This window comes from Dasypus novemcinctus, chromosome 12 (genome assembly GCF_030445035.2).
Source record: "Dasypus novemcinctus isolate mDasNov1 chromosome 12, mDasNov1.1.hap2, whole genome shotgun sequence".
NCBI lineage: Eukaryota > Metazoa > Chordata > Mammalia > Cingulata > Dasypodidae > Dasypus > Dasypus novemcinctus.
The window spans coordinates 14350615-14365296 of record NC_080684.1 but is presented as its reverse complement, the minus strand read 5'-3'; the positions used below and the strand labels follow the sequence as shown (position 1 = coordinate 14365296).

Sequence of the window (14682 nt, the reverse complement as noted above, 5' to 3'; positions counted from 1 at the left end):
TTAATTAAATTTCATCAGGAAAAAGTTTGCATAATTGACAGACAGGATTAAAAAATGAGCATCATTTGTTAAGCACAAATAATGGTGTGTTTGTTCCATCTACACCTATGTATCACTCTTCCACTATGGAAAAACAAATATCAAACTGAATATAGAACTAGACCTTTGAATCAATGTATGGGATATTGTTAAACTGAGATTTAAAACATTGGAGTCCCAATTAAAAAAATGGGCAAAAGAGCTGAAACCTCACCAGAGAAGATATACAAATGACAAGCATATAAAAAGATGCTCAAAATCTTGTATCAGTAGGGAACTGAATAGTAAATCAATAATGAGATACTGCCATGTCTTAGTTTGCCAAAGGCTGCCAGAAATGGGTTCGCTTTTGTAACAGTGATCTCTTATAGGTAAAAGTGTATAGTTCCGAGGCTGTGAAATGTCCAAATCAAGGCACCATCAGAGATACTTTCTCACCAAAGTCAGCTACTGGTAATCCTGGCATCTGGTGACATGGTGAAGATGGCCGCTGATTTTTGCTGAGTTCTCTGCCTTCCCATCCAGAATGTACCATCTCCAGGAGCTCAGCTGTGGGCAAGCAAGTTTAGAAGGCTTGCCTCTTTCTGGGCCTCCTCTCTCAGTCTCTCAGGGTTTCTCTACCTTTCTGCAGGAATGGACAAACTTGTACTCCTTTCTCTCACATGGCCAAATCAAATACAGCAGAGCTCCCGTTTCCTGTGTGTGTGTCTGTCTCTCTGTATTTCTGTTTATATTAGACCCAGGAAGAGGGCAGAGACTCAATCTGAGTCATGCCTCACTGATGTAGTCCAATCAAAAGGATCTAATACCCAGAGGAATGGATTAGTTAAAAAACATAATCTTTATCTCTGCTCCTTCCCGTTCGAAAGACAGCCACAGCTCTTTGTGCAGTGCCAGCTGCATCCCTGAGACAAGATGGTGAGGATTGGAATAAACAAATTTGGCCATATTGGGCATCTGGTCACCAGGGCTGCTGTGTGCTCTGGCAAAGTGCAGGTTGTTGCCATCAACGACCCCTTCATTGACCTCAACTACATGGTCTATATGTTCCAGTATGATTCCACCCATTTCAAGTTCAAGGGCACCATCAAGGCTGAGAATGGGAAGCTTGCCATCAATGAGAATCACTATCTTCCAAGAGCGAGATCCCCCCAACATCAAATGGCGTGATGCTGTTGCTGAATATGTTGTGGAGTCCACTGGTGCCTTCATAAGCTTGGAGAAGGCCGGGGCTCACTTGAAGGGTGGCGCCAAGAGAATCATCATCTATGCCCCTTCAGCTGCTGCCCCCATGTTTGTGATGGGTGTGAACCATGAGCAGTATGACAACTCCCTGTTGTTGTCATACTGGTTGTCAGCAATGCTTCCTACACCACCAACTGCCTGGCCCCCCTTGCCAAGGTCATCGATGACAACTTCGGCATTATGGAGGGACTCATGACCACTACTATGCCATCACTACCACCCAGAAGACTGTGGACGGCCCCTCCAGGAAGCTGTGGCGTGATGGGTGTGGGGCTGCTCAGAACATCATCCTTGCATCTAACGGCATTGCCAAGGTGGTGGGCAATGTCATCCCAGAGCTGAATGGGAAGCTCGCTGGCGTGACCGTCTGGGTCCTCACCCCCAACATGTCTGTCATGGATCTGACCGGCCATCTGGAAAAAGCGGCCAAATATGATGACGTCAAGAAGGTAGTGAAGCAGGAGTCAGATGGTCCCCTGAAGGGCATCCTGGGCTACACTGAGGACCAGGTGGTTTCCTGCGACTTTAACAGTGACACCCACTCTTCCACTTTTGATGCTGGGGCTGGCATTGCTCTCAATGACCACTTTCTCAAGCTGATTTCCTGATATGACAATGAATTTGGCTACAGCAACAGGTTGGTGGACCTCATGATCCACATGGCCTCCAAGGAGTAAGAGCCCCTGGACCACCAGCCCCAGCAAGAGCTGATAGGAAGAGAGAAGCAGCTGCTGGGGAGCCCTGACCCTAACTTGATCCTCCAACACTGAGCATCGCCATCCTCCACAGCTTCCATCCCAGACCCCCTGAAGAAGGGGATGGGTTCAGAGGGTCCTACCTTGTCATGCATCATCAATAAAGTACACTGTACCCAGAAAAAAAAAAAAATCTTTTTCTTTTTGGGATTCATAAAATAAGTTCCAACTGTCACACACCACAAACTTATTAAAATGGCTACAATATAAAACATCAATAGCACCAGGTCCTTGAGAGGATGTGGAACGATAGGAACTTTCATTTATTGCTAGTAAGAATGCAAAATAAATGGTACAACCACTTAAGACAGTTTGGCAGTTTCTTAAAAAGCTAACACAGGTATACAATATGACCCAGCAACTGTGCTCCTAGGTATTTACCCAAAGGAGTTACAAATTTATGTCCAGAAAAAAACCTTCATGAGAATGCTTATAATTATTCATAATTGCTAAATATTTTAAGGAACCAAGATGCCCTTTCATAGGTGAATGGATGAAAGAACTGTGGCACACTCATGTAATTCATATATACACACAGCGATAAAAAGGAAATGCTCTATTAAGCCACATAAAAAACATGGAGGGACCTTAAATGCACATTGCTAGGAGAAAGAAGCCAGTCTGACAGGGCTACATCCTGTATGATTCCAATTATATAACACTGTGGAAAAACCAAAACTATAAAGGCGGTAAAAAGATTAGTGATTGTGACAGGTTCAGGGGAGTTGTCAGGAGGTGTGAAGAGGTGAAGTACGAGGCATATTTAGGGCAGTGAAACTATTCTGTACGATACCATAACGGTAGATACATGAAATTATGGTATATTTGTTAAAACTCAAAGAATTGGGCATCAGGACTGGCTCCATAACAAAGAAGTGAAAAGGGTGAAATAAGCCCTCTCTGTTTTTCCCGGCAGCTTCTATGTAGGCATATAACTCAAGTCTTATCCAGATGGATTCTCTTGTTTAGAACTTTGAGGTTTTAGGAAATACCACCATCACCAACAATAAAAATAGGTTTTTCAAAAGCAGTGGCAGTAGGAATAGAGAAAACTTTCTGGAACATAAATTCCATTTCTTCTTAAATTAGTCAGGGCCAATTTATGATGTTTGCAATTAGTTCCAGTAATTCCATGTCTGGAAATTCATCGTATATAGCATGTTGGGAAAGAACAAGGATAAGGATATGTTATACTGCAATATTATTGGGCAATAAAAGACTAGAAGAAAGCTACATGATCAAACCATTGGAGACTATTGTTTTAGATTCTTATTTGAATACTACATAGCTGTAAAAAATGAGTGAGATCTATACATGCTGACATATTTTAAAAAAAAGGATACAGAACAACTGTGTATTAGGTATATTTATCTATGGAGTAAATAAGTTTGCATATGAATAGAGTATTCGGGAATGAAATGAGTGGCTACCTTCATAGATGGAATTTTTCTCACCCTTTATATTATTTAAATTTTCTTTTCCTAAAAGTGCTTGTTATTACTTTTTCAACAAAAAGTATAAAATAATAAAGAAAAAAGTAATAAAGGCATTAAAAGGTACAATATTTAAAACAGAATCAAGATGTCACCAAAATTATGGAGATTCTCCAGGGTTCTGTATTACTACAGAAATTTTAAACAACAACAAACTGATAGTGCCATCCTTCTCAGAGCTCCAGAAAAGAGTTAAAGGTTAAGAGGCCCCAAACAAGAAAAAAGCAGTTTACAAATGGTAGGAAAACCAGAAGGCACATTTGCTGGCTCTTCCTCCACTCCCTGCCCAGTTCCATGCTGAGCCAGTTGGTGCTCCCAGTGAAGAGTCCCTGATCTGATTCCGGAAGGAGCAGAGTAATACTTATGCACATACTCGGGTGCACACGTCTACACCAATCTGCCTGATGGTAGTCTAAAGGAATGAATCCGTACACTTGTTGCAAGTTCGACATGCAAGAACTTGCCCTGTAGATAGAAGCAACTCACTTAAGAAAACAATAAAATCACAGCCACCTGGGGCAAAGGTTTACCTACTTAAAAGAATAAAAGGCCCAGGAGTAAAGACAATTTCCCTGTGGAAGAGACATGTGGATACATGTTCGTTGGGAATTCCTAAGGCTATGAACTTATGTCTAAGACAAGATACATGCTTAGAAAGACTGGGTAAGGACCCTTCGCTTTCAACATGAATTGATCTTTAGACTCCAACTAATTTCTGAGGGAGAGTACTTGCAAATGCCAATCTGCAAAGACTGGGAAAGGTGTTTTCTTTTTAATTCTTATTTCTCTCTCTCTCTCTCTCTATCTCCTGGTGTCCAAGGAAATCTATGTTGCAATACTGGCTAGATACAGGCTAAAGGAACAGGCACCTTAGTACCTAAATTTTAGAAATACACATTGAAATATTAAATGTCCAGAGTGTAACAAAGGGTTCTAAGCTTGTAAAAAAATTAAAAAATGATGGCCCAGGGGAGTAGATGTGACTCAAGCAGTTGTGTACCTGCCTCCCTCAAAGGAGGTCCCAGGTTCAGTTCCTGGTGCTTCCTAAAGAAGACGAGCAGAGACAACGAGCAGAAAGGAGTGAAGACAACAAGTAGACAAAATGAGCAGATAGTGAGCGGACAGACAAAGGAGCCATCTAGGGGGGAAAAATGACAGCCCAGGCAATGAAACAAGACTGGGTATTAGAAACTATCAGTGAGGAAGTACGGACTTTGGATATACCAGACAAAGGCTTTTTAAAAAAAATTATCTCAAATATTATCCAAGAGCTAAAGGAAAACAAAGTAAAAAAACTAAAGGAAATAAGTAAAATAGAATGACCAAAAAGAGAATTTCAATAAAGAGATATAAAAATAAATGAACAGTAATAATGGAGCTTAAAACCATAATAACCCAAATAAAAAATTATCCAGCAGGGCTCATCAGCAGATTTGAGCATGGAAAAGAATCAGTGAACTTGATGATAACAAATGAAATCATTCAGCATAAGCAGAAAGAAAAAACCATGAAGAAAAATGAACAGAGCTTGAGAGACCTGTGGAAAACAGCAAGTATACCAAAACATGCACCATGGGAGTCCCAGAAAGAGAAAAAAGAAAGGGATATTTGAAGAAATAATGGCTGAGAACTTCCAAAATTTAATCAAAAGACACAATTATATACATCCAAAAGTCATGTGTATTTTTGAAAAACAAAAAGGAGGAAAGATGAACCCACACCAAGATACATTATAATCAAACTGCTGAATGACAAAGAGAGAAATCGGGAAGCTGTAAGAAGCATCACGTACACAAATTACCTACAGTGACTCAAGAAGAAAGAGAAGGAAACGGACTTTGGCCCAGTGGTTAGGGCGTCCGTCTACCACACGGGAGGTCCGCGGTTCAAACCCCGGGCCTCCTTGACCCGTGTGGAGCTGGCCATGCGCAGCGCTGATGCGCGCAAGGAGTGCCGTGACACGCAAGGGTGTCCCCCGCGTGGGGGAGCCCCACGCGCAAGGAGTGCGCCCGTGAGGAATGCCGCCCAGCGTGAAAAGAAAGAGCAGCCTGCCCAGAAATGGCGCCGCCCACACTTCCCGTGCCGCTGATGACAACAGAAGCGGACAAAGAAGACGCAGCAAATAGACACCAAGAAGAGACAACCAGGGGAGGGGGGGAAATTAAATAAATAAATAAATCTTTAAAAAAAAAAAAAAAAAAAGAAGAAGAAAGAGAAGATCTCAACAGACAATAACAAGTAAGTATACTAAATCAGTAATAAAAAGACCTCCCAACAAGAAAGTTCAGGACCACATGGCTTCACTGGTGAATTTTACCAAACTTTCAAAGAAAAATTAACACCAATCCTTCTCAAAATCTTCCAAAATGTTCAAAAGGAGTGAAGACTTCCTAATTCATTCTGTGAGACCAGAATCACCCCAATATCACAGCTAGATAAAGATATCAAAAGAAAATTACAGACCAATATCCCTTATCAATGTAGATGTAAAAATCCTTCACAAAAATGCAAGCAAACAAAATCCATCAGCACATTAAAAGATCATATACCATGAACAAGTAGAATTTATCCTAAGAATGCCTACACAAAGTGAATGGACACAGAGACCAGTATTCAACATTATACTTGGAAATTCCAGCCAGAGGAATTAGGCAAGAAAAATAGAAGGTATCCAAACTGGAAAGAAAGAAGAAAAAGGATCTCTGTTTGCAAGTAACATCATCCTATAAATGGAAAATATCTAAGAAGCTATAAGGAATTTACTAGAGCTAATAAATGAATTCAGTGACATTGTAGGGTATAAGTTCAATGTAATAGCAATTAACAATCCAAAAAGGAAATCAAGAAAACAACTGAATTCACAATAGCAACTAAAAGAAAAAAAAAGTAGGAATAAATTCAACCAATAATGTAAAGGAGTTGTACTAAAAACAAAACCTACAAATCATTATTGTAAGAAATTAAAGAAGACCTAAATAAATCATAAGATACCTCATGCTCATGGATTCAAAGACTTAATATTGTTTAGATGTCAATACTGAAGCAATTTAATCCCAGTCAAAATTCCAACAGCCTTCTTTGAAGAGATGTAACAGCTAATCGTCAAACTCATACAGAAGAGTAAGGGACCCTGAATAATCAAAAAACATCTGGAAAAAGAACAACTGGAGTACTCACATTTCCCAAGTTCAAAACTTATTACAAAGCTACAGTCATGAAACAGTGTGGCAGAGACATGAGTATAGAATCAATGGAATTGAATTGAGAGTTATAAACCCATAACTTTATGGTCAACTGTTTTTTGACAAGGGTGCCAAGTCCACTCAATGGGGAAAGTATAGTCTATTCAATACATGGTGCTTAGAAAATGATATCCACAGGCAAAAAAAACCCACCACCACCAACAACAATAAAAAACTGAACCCCTACATCCACATACAAAAATTAACTCAAACTGAGTCAATGACCTAAATATAAGATCTACAACTATAGAATATTTAGAAGAAAACATAGGGATATATCTTCAGGATCTTGTAAAAGACAATGGATTCTTCAACTTTCACTGAAAGCGTGGGTAATACAAGAAAAAATAGATAAGAACATGATCAAAATTTTAGAAATTAAAAACTTTTGTTCAAAGACATTATAAAAAGAGTGGAAAGACAACACAGAGGATGGGAGAAAATACTGGAAACCATATATCTGATAAAGGTTTAATACTAAAAATATATAAAGAACTCCTACAACTCAACAACAAAAAGACAAACAACCCAATTTAAAAAATGGGCAAAGGTGATGGATAGACACTTCTTCAGAGAAGACATACAAATGGTCAATAAGCACATGAAAAGATGCCCAACATCGTTAGTCACTAGGGACATGCAAATCAAAACCACAATGAGAGAGAGCAGATGTAGCTCAAGGGTTTGAGTGTCTGCTTCTCATTTATGAGGTCATGGATTCAATCCCTGGTACCTCCCTGAAAAACAAACAAAAAACACCATGAGGGAAGCAGATTTGGCCCAACAGATAGGGTGTCTGCCTATCACATGGGAGGTCCAAGGTTCAAACCCAGGGACTCCTGACACGTGTGATGGGCTGGCCCACGCACAGTGCTGATGTGCCAAAGGAGTGCCATGCAGGGGTATCCCCTGTGCAGGGGAGCCCCATGTGCAAAGAGTGAGCCCCGTAAGGAGAGCCGCCCAGCACAAAAAAAGTGCAGCCTGCCCAGAAATGGCGCCACACACATGAAGAGCTGATGCAGTGAGATGATGTAACAAAAAAACGAGATACAAATTCCTGGTGCTGCTGACAAGAATACAAGTGGGACACAGAAGAACACACAGTGAATGGACAGAGGGAGCAGGCAATGGGGGTGGGGGGGAAAGGGGAGAGAAATAAATAAATAAATAAACCTTAGGGAAAAAAACAACACAATGAGACAATGAGATACCTCACACCCAGTAGAATGCTATTATTTTTTTAAAAAGGTAAAGTAAGAAGTGCTGGTGAGTATGTGAAGATAAAGGAACCCTTATATAAATGTTGGTTTGAATGCAGAATATTTCAGTCCCTGTGCAAAAGTTTGGCAGTTTCTCAGAAAATTAAACAGACCTACCTTTTGAACTGGCAATCCCTCTTCTAGGTATAAAGCCCAAAGAAGTGAAAACAGAGTTTCAGATACATCTCTGTATACCCTGTTCATAGGAGTATTATTCGTAACAGTTAAAAGGTGAAAGCAAACCAAATATCCATTAAAGGTGAACAGGTTTGCAAAATGTGGTATGTATATGCAATGGAATATTATTTGGCCTGTAAAACAGAATGAAATTATGATATATACTACAAGATGGATGAAACTTGAAGACATCATGCTGCGTGAAATAAGCCAATGACAGAATGATTCAACTTCTAAGAAAAAATTAGAAAATGTAAATTACAGGGGCCAAGTGGAGGGGGAATGAGGAATTAAAGTATAATAGATACAGAGTTTCCATTGGGTGTGATAGAAAAGTTTTGGTAATGGATGGTGGTGATGGTAGGACAACATGTGAGTGGGATTAATGCCACTGAATTGTATGTTTGGGAGTAGCTGAGATGGGAATTTTAGGTTGTATATATGTTAGCACAGTTAAAAAAAAGAGAGAGATTAAAGAAACAATATCGACCAAATGCATGATCCTGGACTGGAACTAAAAATGGAGGAGAAAATGACAATATTGGTACAATTGAAAAATTAGAATAAAGACTCTGCGCTTCGTATCAATATTAAATCTCTTGAATTTGATAACTGTACTTAATGTGATTACATAACTGAATATACTTGGGCTCAGGAAATATATATAGAAGTATAAAAGGAGAAAGATATAGGAAATTTACTCATGTTTAGAAAATAGATATGTAGATGACAGGAAGGAAGGAAAGGCAGGAGGGAAAAAAGGAGGAATGAGGAAGAAAGAAAAGAAAGGAAAGATATAGCAAATATGGCAAAATGTTCAAAGTTAGTAAATCTGGGTATCTAGAGAGGGGCATATATTGGAATTCTTTGTATTATTTTTGTAACTTTCCTATAAGTTTGAAATGATTTCAAAATTAAAAAAAAAAAAAGATAAGTCAATGTCATTAAACATAGAAACCTAATTGTCCAATATAAAAAGGTAGCATTTCAAATAAGTATTCGAAAAGAACAGCATATTCAATTAATTCTAGGAAGGTGGATATGGCTTAGGCTATTGAGCTCCTGCCTACCACATGGGAGGTCTGTGGTTTGTTTCCCAGTCCCTCCTAAAGAACAGCAAGCTGGTGTGACAGGAAGGCATGGCAAACTGATACAACAAGATGATGCAACAAGAGACACAAGAAAAACATAATGAGAGGCGCAACAAAGCAGGGAGCAGAGGTTCTGAGTGCCTCCTAAAGAAAACATTATAAACAAGCAAGACAACAGGCACAGTAAGCTCACATAACAAGATGATGCAACAATGGGAAGCAGATTTGGCCCAACGGACAGGGGGTCCGCCAACCACATGGGAGGTTGGAGGTTCAAACCCCGGGCCTCCTGATCTGTGTGATGAGCTGGCCCATGTGCAGTGCTGATGCGTGCAAAGAGTGCCCTGCCACGCAGGATTGTCTCCCGCGTAAGGAAGCCCCACACGCAAAGAGTGCGCCCCGTAAGGAGAGCTGCCCACTGTGAAAAAAGTGCAGCCTGCCTAGGTGGTGCCGCACACACAGGAGAGCTGACACAGCAAGATGACACAACAAAAAAAAGAGACACAGATTCCCGGTGCTGCTGACAAGAATGCAAGCGGACACAGAAGAACACACAGTGAATGGACACTGAGAGCAGACAACTGTGGGGGGACAGGGGCGGGGGTGGGAATGACGACGACAGGGCAGGGAAAGGGAGAGAAATAAATAAAAAATAAATCTAAAAAAAAGATGATGCAACAAGAGACACAAGAAAAAAAAATAATGACACATACAACAATGCAGGGAACAGAGGTGGCTCAAGCAATTAGGGCCTCCCTCCCAGGGTCTCAGGTTTAGTTCCCGGTGCCTCCTAAAGACATGGCACACAGCAAGTGCAAACAAAGTGGGGGTAGGGAGAAACAAATAAATAAATAAAATAAATGTTAAAAAAAAATTTGTTCTATTATAACTGATTCATTATTGGAAAACAAAAATAATTTTGAATTTTTACCACTCACTATACAGAATTTACTCATGCAAATTCCAAGAGTTAGATATTTAAATGTAAATTAAAAGTAAAAAAAAATAACTAGGAGAATACATAAGTTATTGTACTCACAAAGAAAGATTAATATACTTACCTTATAACATTTAAAATTTCTATAAGGCAAAAAGTAGCATAACATTAAACCATAAACAATAACCTGGGGAAATATTTTGCATGTGTATGTTTAGATTTGAAACTATTTTAAATCATCTAGAAAAGGACCAGTATTATAGTTTTTTAAAAATAAGCAAATGACATGATTTTTTTTAAATCACAAAGAAATAATTGGTAAGCCTAAGACATGCCAATTAAAAATGTGAAATGAGTTAAAACAGAAAATATTACAATATATGTTTTAGCATAGGTTTTACAGAAACTCATAAATGGAATACATATATAAACAAGCACAACATTTCTGGGGGGAATTTGACAATATACATTAAAAGCATTAAAAATATGAGTACCAGGAACAGATGTGGCTCAAGCAGTTGAGCACCTGCCTCCCACATGGGAGGTCCAGGGTTTGTTCCTGGTGCCTCCTGAAAACAGAAAAAGACAAACAAGCCAGACAAATGAAAAAGCCAACACAGGGAAGCCGCTGTGGTTCAGTATTTGAGGACTGGCTTTCAACATACAAGGTCCTGGGTTCAATCCTTGGACCCTTGTACCTCAAAAAAGAGTACCATTTTATCCCAGATATTTTTTTCTAGTCAATTACCCTAAGAAAATAAACACATTAAAAATTTATGCAAAGATTTCCAATAAATCAACCTGTCCATTCCCATTTATAAGGGTGAAAAACTACCTTTCTAGTAGACAACTGTTACACTTAGTTTTGTACAATGGAATTCAAAGCAGCACATAAAATAGTGTTGCAATAGAATACTTAATAACATCTAAAAATGTCTGAAATATTCTAATAAAATATAAGATGTGACATATAGTACGGATTCTATTTGTTTAAAAATTATACTTCATAAGTAAATATGTGCAAAGGAAAGTCTAAAGCATACATACCTAAATGTTGACAGTGTTGGAAGTATGTAATTTTACTTTTAAATGAAATTTTGTTATGAAATATTCTACAGTAAATGTTTTGCTTTAACATTATCAAGAAAAATAAAAAATAAAATAAAGCATAGGTAGAGAAGTTTTCTTCTGAGTCCAGAGTGAGGAGAAAACTATGAGGTAATATATATTTTGTAGAGGGAGGAAAAGAAGTTTAAATTTCCATATATGTAAATTCTTACTTTCTTAATAAATTAGAAGGATATCTATAAAAAGAGTATAACAGGCAGGAATGGGGATTGGGGATTTACACAAAATGATAAATCTTTAAAACTGCTTTTTTAGCAAAAGGGAATATGGTATTCCTTGATATTCTGGATGGCAGTGTTATAGGGGAAAACAGATTTAGGTGTAAATGGGGGAGAAAGGAAGTAAGGAGGAGTAGGAAGAGGAATAGGAGATAATATAAATGGAAGAAGGAAAAAGGGGAAAGGAAAGAAGAGAAAAAGAGGGTGGAAGAAGAAAGGAAAAGAGTAGAGGGATATAGAAAGAGATGAAATGACTAGAGAAGTAGAGAGGAGGAGGAAATGAATTGGGAAACATAAAAAAGGAGGGAAGGGTAAATTAAGAGTAGGAAGGAGGAAAAGAAGACTGAAGAGAAGGAAGAAGGCAGGGCAGGAGTACTCTAAGAAAAGACTGAAGACATGGGAATTAATTATAAATTAAATGGGTCATCTGGAGGCTACAGTCGAGTTATGACTAGCTGGAAAGTACTGACACATGAGAGGAGTAAGCCTGGATTAGTAGAAATTCTTTACAGGGTGAAGATTCTAGATAGGATTTTGATACTGGAACATGTAAGATGTGCCAGATATATACAGTGCACCCCTATACCAAAATATATCCTTCATAAATGTCTGGATTTACTTGTGAATTATTATAAAAAGATAACATTTACTTTTTTTAAAGGTTTTTAAAAAATTTATCCCTCCCCCACCCCACATGGCTTGATTGCTGTCTGCTCTCGTGTCCACTCGCTGCGTGTTCTTCTGTGTCTGCTTGTCTCCCTTTGTTGCGTCATCTTGCTGCACCAGCTCTCCATGGGCACAGGCCATCAGCTCTCTGCAGGCGCAGGCCAGCCTGCCTTCACAAGGAGACCGTGAAAAGCAAACCCAGGGCCTCCCATATGGTAGACGGGAGCCCAACTGATTGAGCCACAGCTGCTTCCTGATAACATTTACTTTTTTTCTGAAGTAATCTAATTACTTTTGTAGATTTAAGAACCTGGTAGAATACAAAAATTCCAAGAAAAATGACAGGATTGGAAAATTACAAAACAAGTTTCAGACTGAAATGTGAAAAAGAGTAACACTTGTGGCAAAAAGTCCTCTGTAAAGCTGAAAGAGCGTAAATTATTCAAGGCAAAAATAATGGCTAAGAAGACAATATTATAGAGGTCCTTTTCAGGGTCATTTCTACCACATAATATAGAAATTAGTCTCATTACTTAATAGTTGCACTTTATGTTAATAGTTGCACTTTATGTTAACTGACCTCAGACAAGGAAATTAAAGGCTCTGGCCCAATGAGGAAGATAAATCTTTTACATCAGGGAGCTGGGCTAGTTCTAACCAATTAAGTACACACAGCAAGTGCCCTCAACCATTAAGATGACACAATCTGAGCAAAAAGCACACACGGAGCTCTCCCTGGTGCTGCAATTGGCCATGGCTGAATTTTCAATGGCTGGCTGGGACCTAGTTTTTTTTTTTTTTAATCACACTGATTCAAATTCTACCACTTCTTTGCTAAACTATTTGTCTGAATTCTCAGTCTTATTTCAGCTACCTATACACTTCTCTAAGACTTAGTCTACCTTTTACAGGAAAAAAAAATTACCTTTGTGCTTAGAGAATCTTCATTTAAATTATGTCCAAGGTTTCTTTTCATTTCTCGAAACATATTTACTCTTTAAAAACATCTGCAAATTTGCTTTCTCACTTTCTGAGCTAAAATTAATAAAAATCGATTCTACAGCCTAAATAATATTCATATTACTATATTAACTTTATTTAAAAAACAATAACCTCATCTTATTAAGAATCTAAGCATCTAAGCATGAATTAAGCAGGATAACCTTAATTCCCTGAATCACAATATAAAAATCACTGATATTGTTTTAAATTTAGGAAATAAGGAACAGCTATTTTTGAGAGAAAAAAACCAAATGGTAGTTTTTTAAATTGCTATTTATTCAGAATGTGCAACAAAAGAATGACCCACATGGAACCAAGATACTGCTGTGAAAAAGTTCGTGTGAATGACTCAGGAATTCCAAGAGACAACAAGGCTTCAATAAAGATGGTTTAAAATGGAAACAAATATGAAGAATTAGCTTTAGAAAGAATTAATCTAAATTTAAGGGCAGAAACGAAGATTTCTTTTCCAGTTTAGCATTTCAGTTTCAATGGCCTGTTGGGTGATTTAATTTTTTCCTCTGAGCTGGCTAGTCCCATGGAAAAGAGATGATGCTTCTTATAGAAGTTAACCTGAGGTTAACTTAAGAAGTGTATCCAGGCACTCAATTGTTGAAATGCTATCTGTCTAAAAATACTTCCAATAATCCTCTTTATACTACCTTTGATCTAGAAATTATAGGTCAGAAAACATTTAGATATTTTGATCATCAAATTACATTCCTTATTTTTAAACATTTGTTTCAATCAAGGCGAAGGAAAGAAGATATAATTTAGGACAGTTAGGACCCTTTCTTCCCTGAAAGTACAGTTTGTAAAAGATATAAAAGAAACTGTACCAATCCAAGAATCCTAGCAAGTCCTCCAATCCCAAATACCATTTCCTTTGTGGCCTGAGGCTGAGGTACCTCTACAGAACACACACCAGGTCTTTGCAGCAGTCTGAAAACTACAGCCCGAAGAATGAAATGTACAACACCATCAACATGGTAAAGTAAGGTATCCTCTGGAAGTCTCCCCTCAGATCAACTAATAAAAGGACAAATCTTATTTCCTTGGAACTCTGGAATATGACAGAGACTGGAAAAGGACTCCATGAACATTGAATCCAAAACAAACTAACAAAAAACCCATGAACAAAAGGTAGGCGATCTATGACCCAGGTTTACCAGTCCAGACCACTCACTCTCATTCAGTCCTGCTCAGCTCAAGAGTCACACAGAGGAAGCAAGACAAGGTACCTCCTGCCTTGGATGCAGAATACAGAGTCATTCACAACAGCAAGTCAGAACCCCAGACACTTAAGGCCAGACCCAAATGGCTGGCAAGGGCATGCACGCAAAAGAGCCCCCAGGAAACAAAAGAGAGAGCACAGCAGAATTATGATCTTTGACTGTTGTATCACCGAAATGTAAAAATGGGCCTTATGG

The 14682-nt window shown here is 38.5% G+C and overlaps 1 protein-coding gene and 1 pseudogene across 2 annotated transcripts in view; one reads left to right on the top strand and one right to left on the bottom strand.

Moving 5' to 3' along the window:
- The window catches only part of ARID2 (AT-rich interaction domain 2), a 230771-nt gene that overhangs the window by 143215 nt on the left and 72874 nt on the right, over positions 1 to 14682 (bottom strand). The gene's annotated exons all lie outside the window — the stretch shown is intronic.
- Positions 955 to 1986, top strand: LOC105747279 (glyceraldehyde-3-phosphate dehydrogenase-like; annotated as a pseudogene).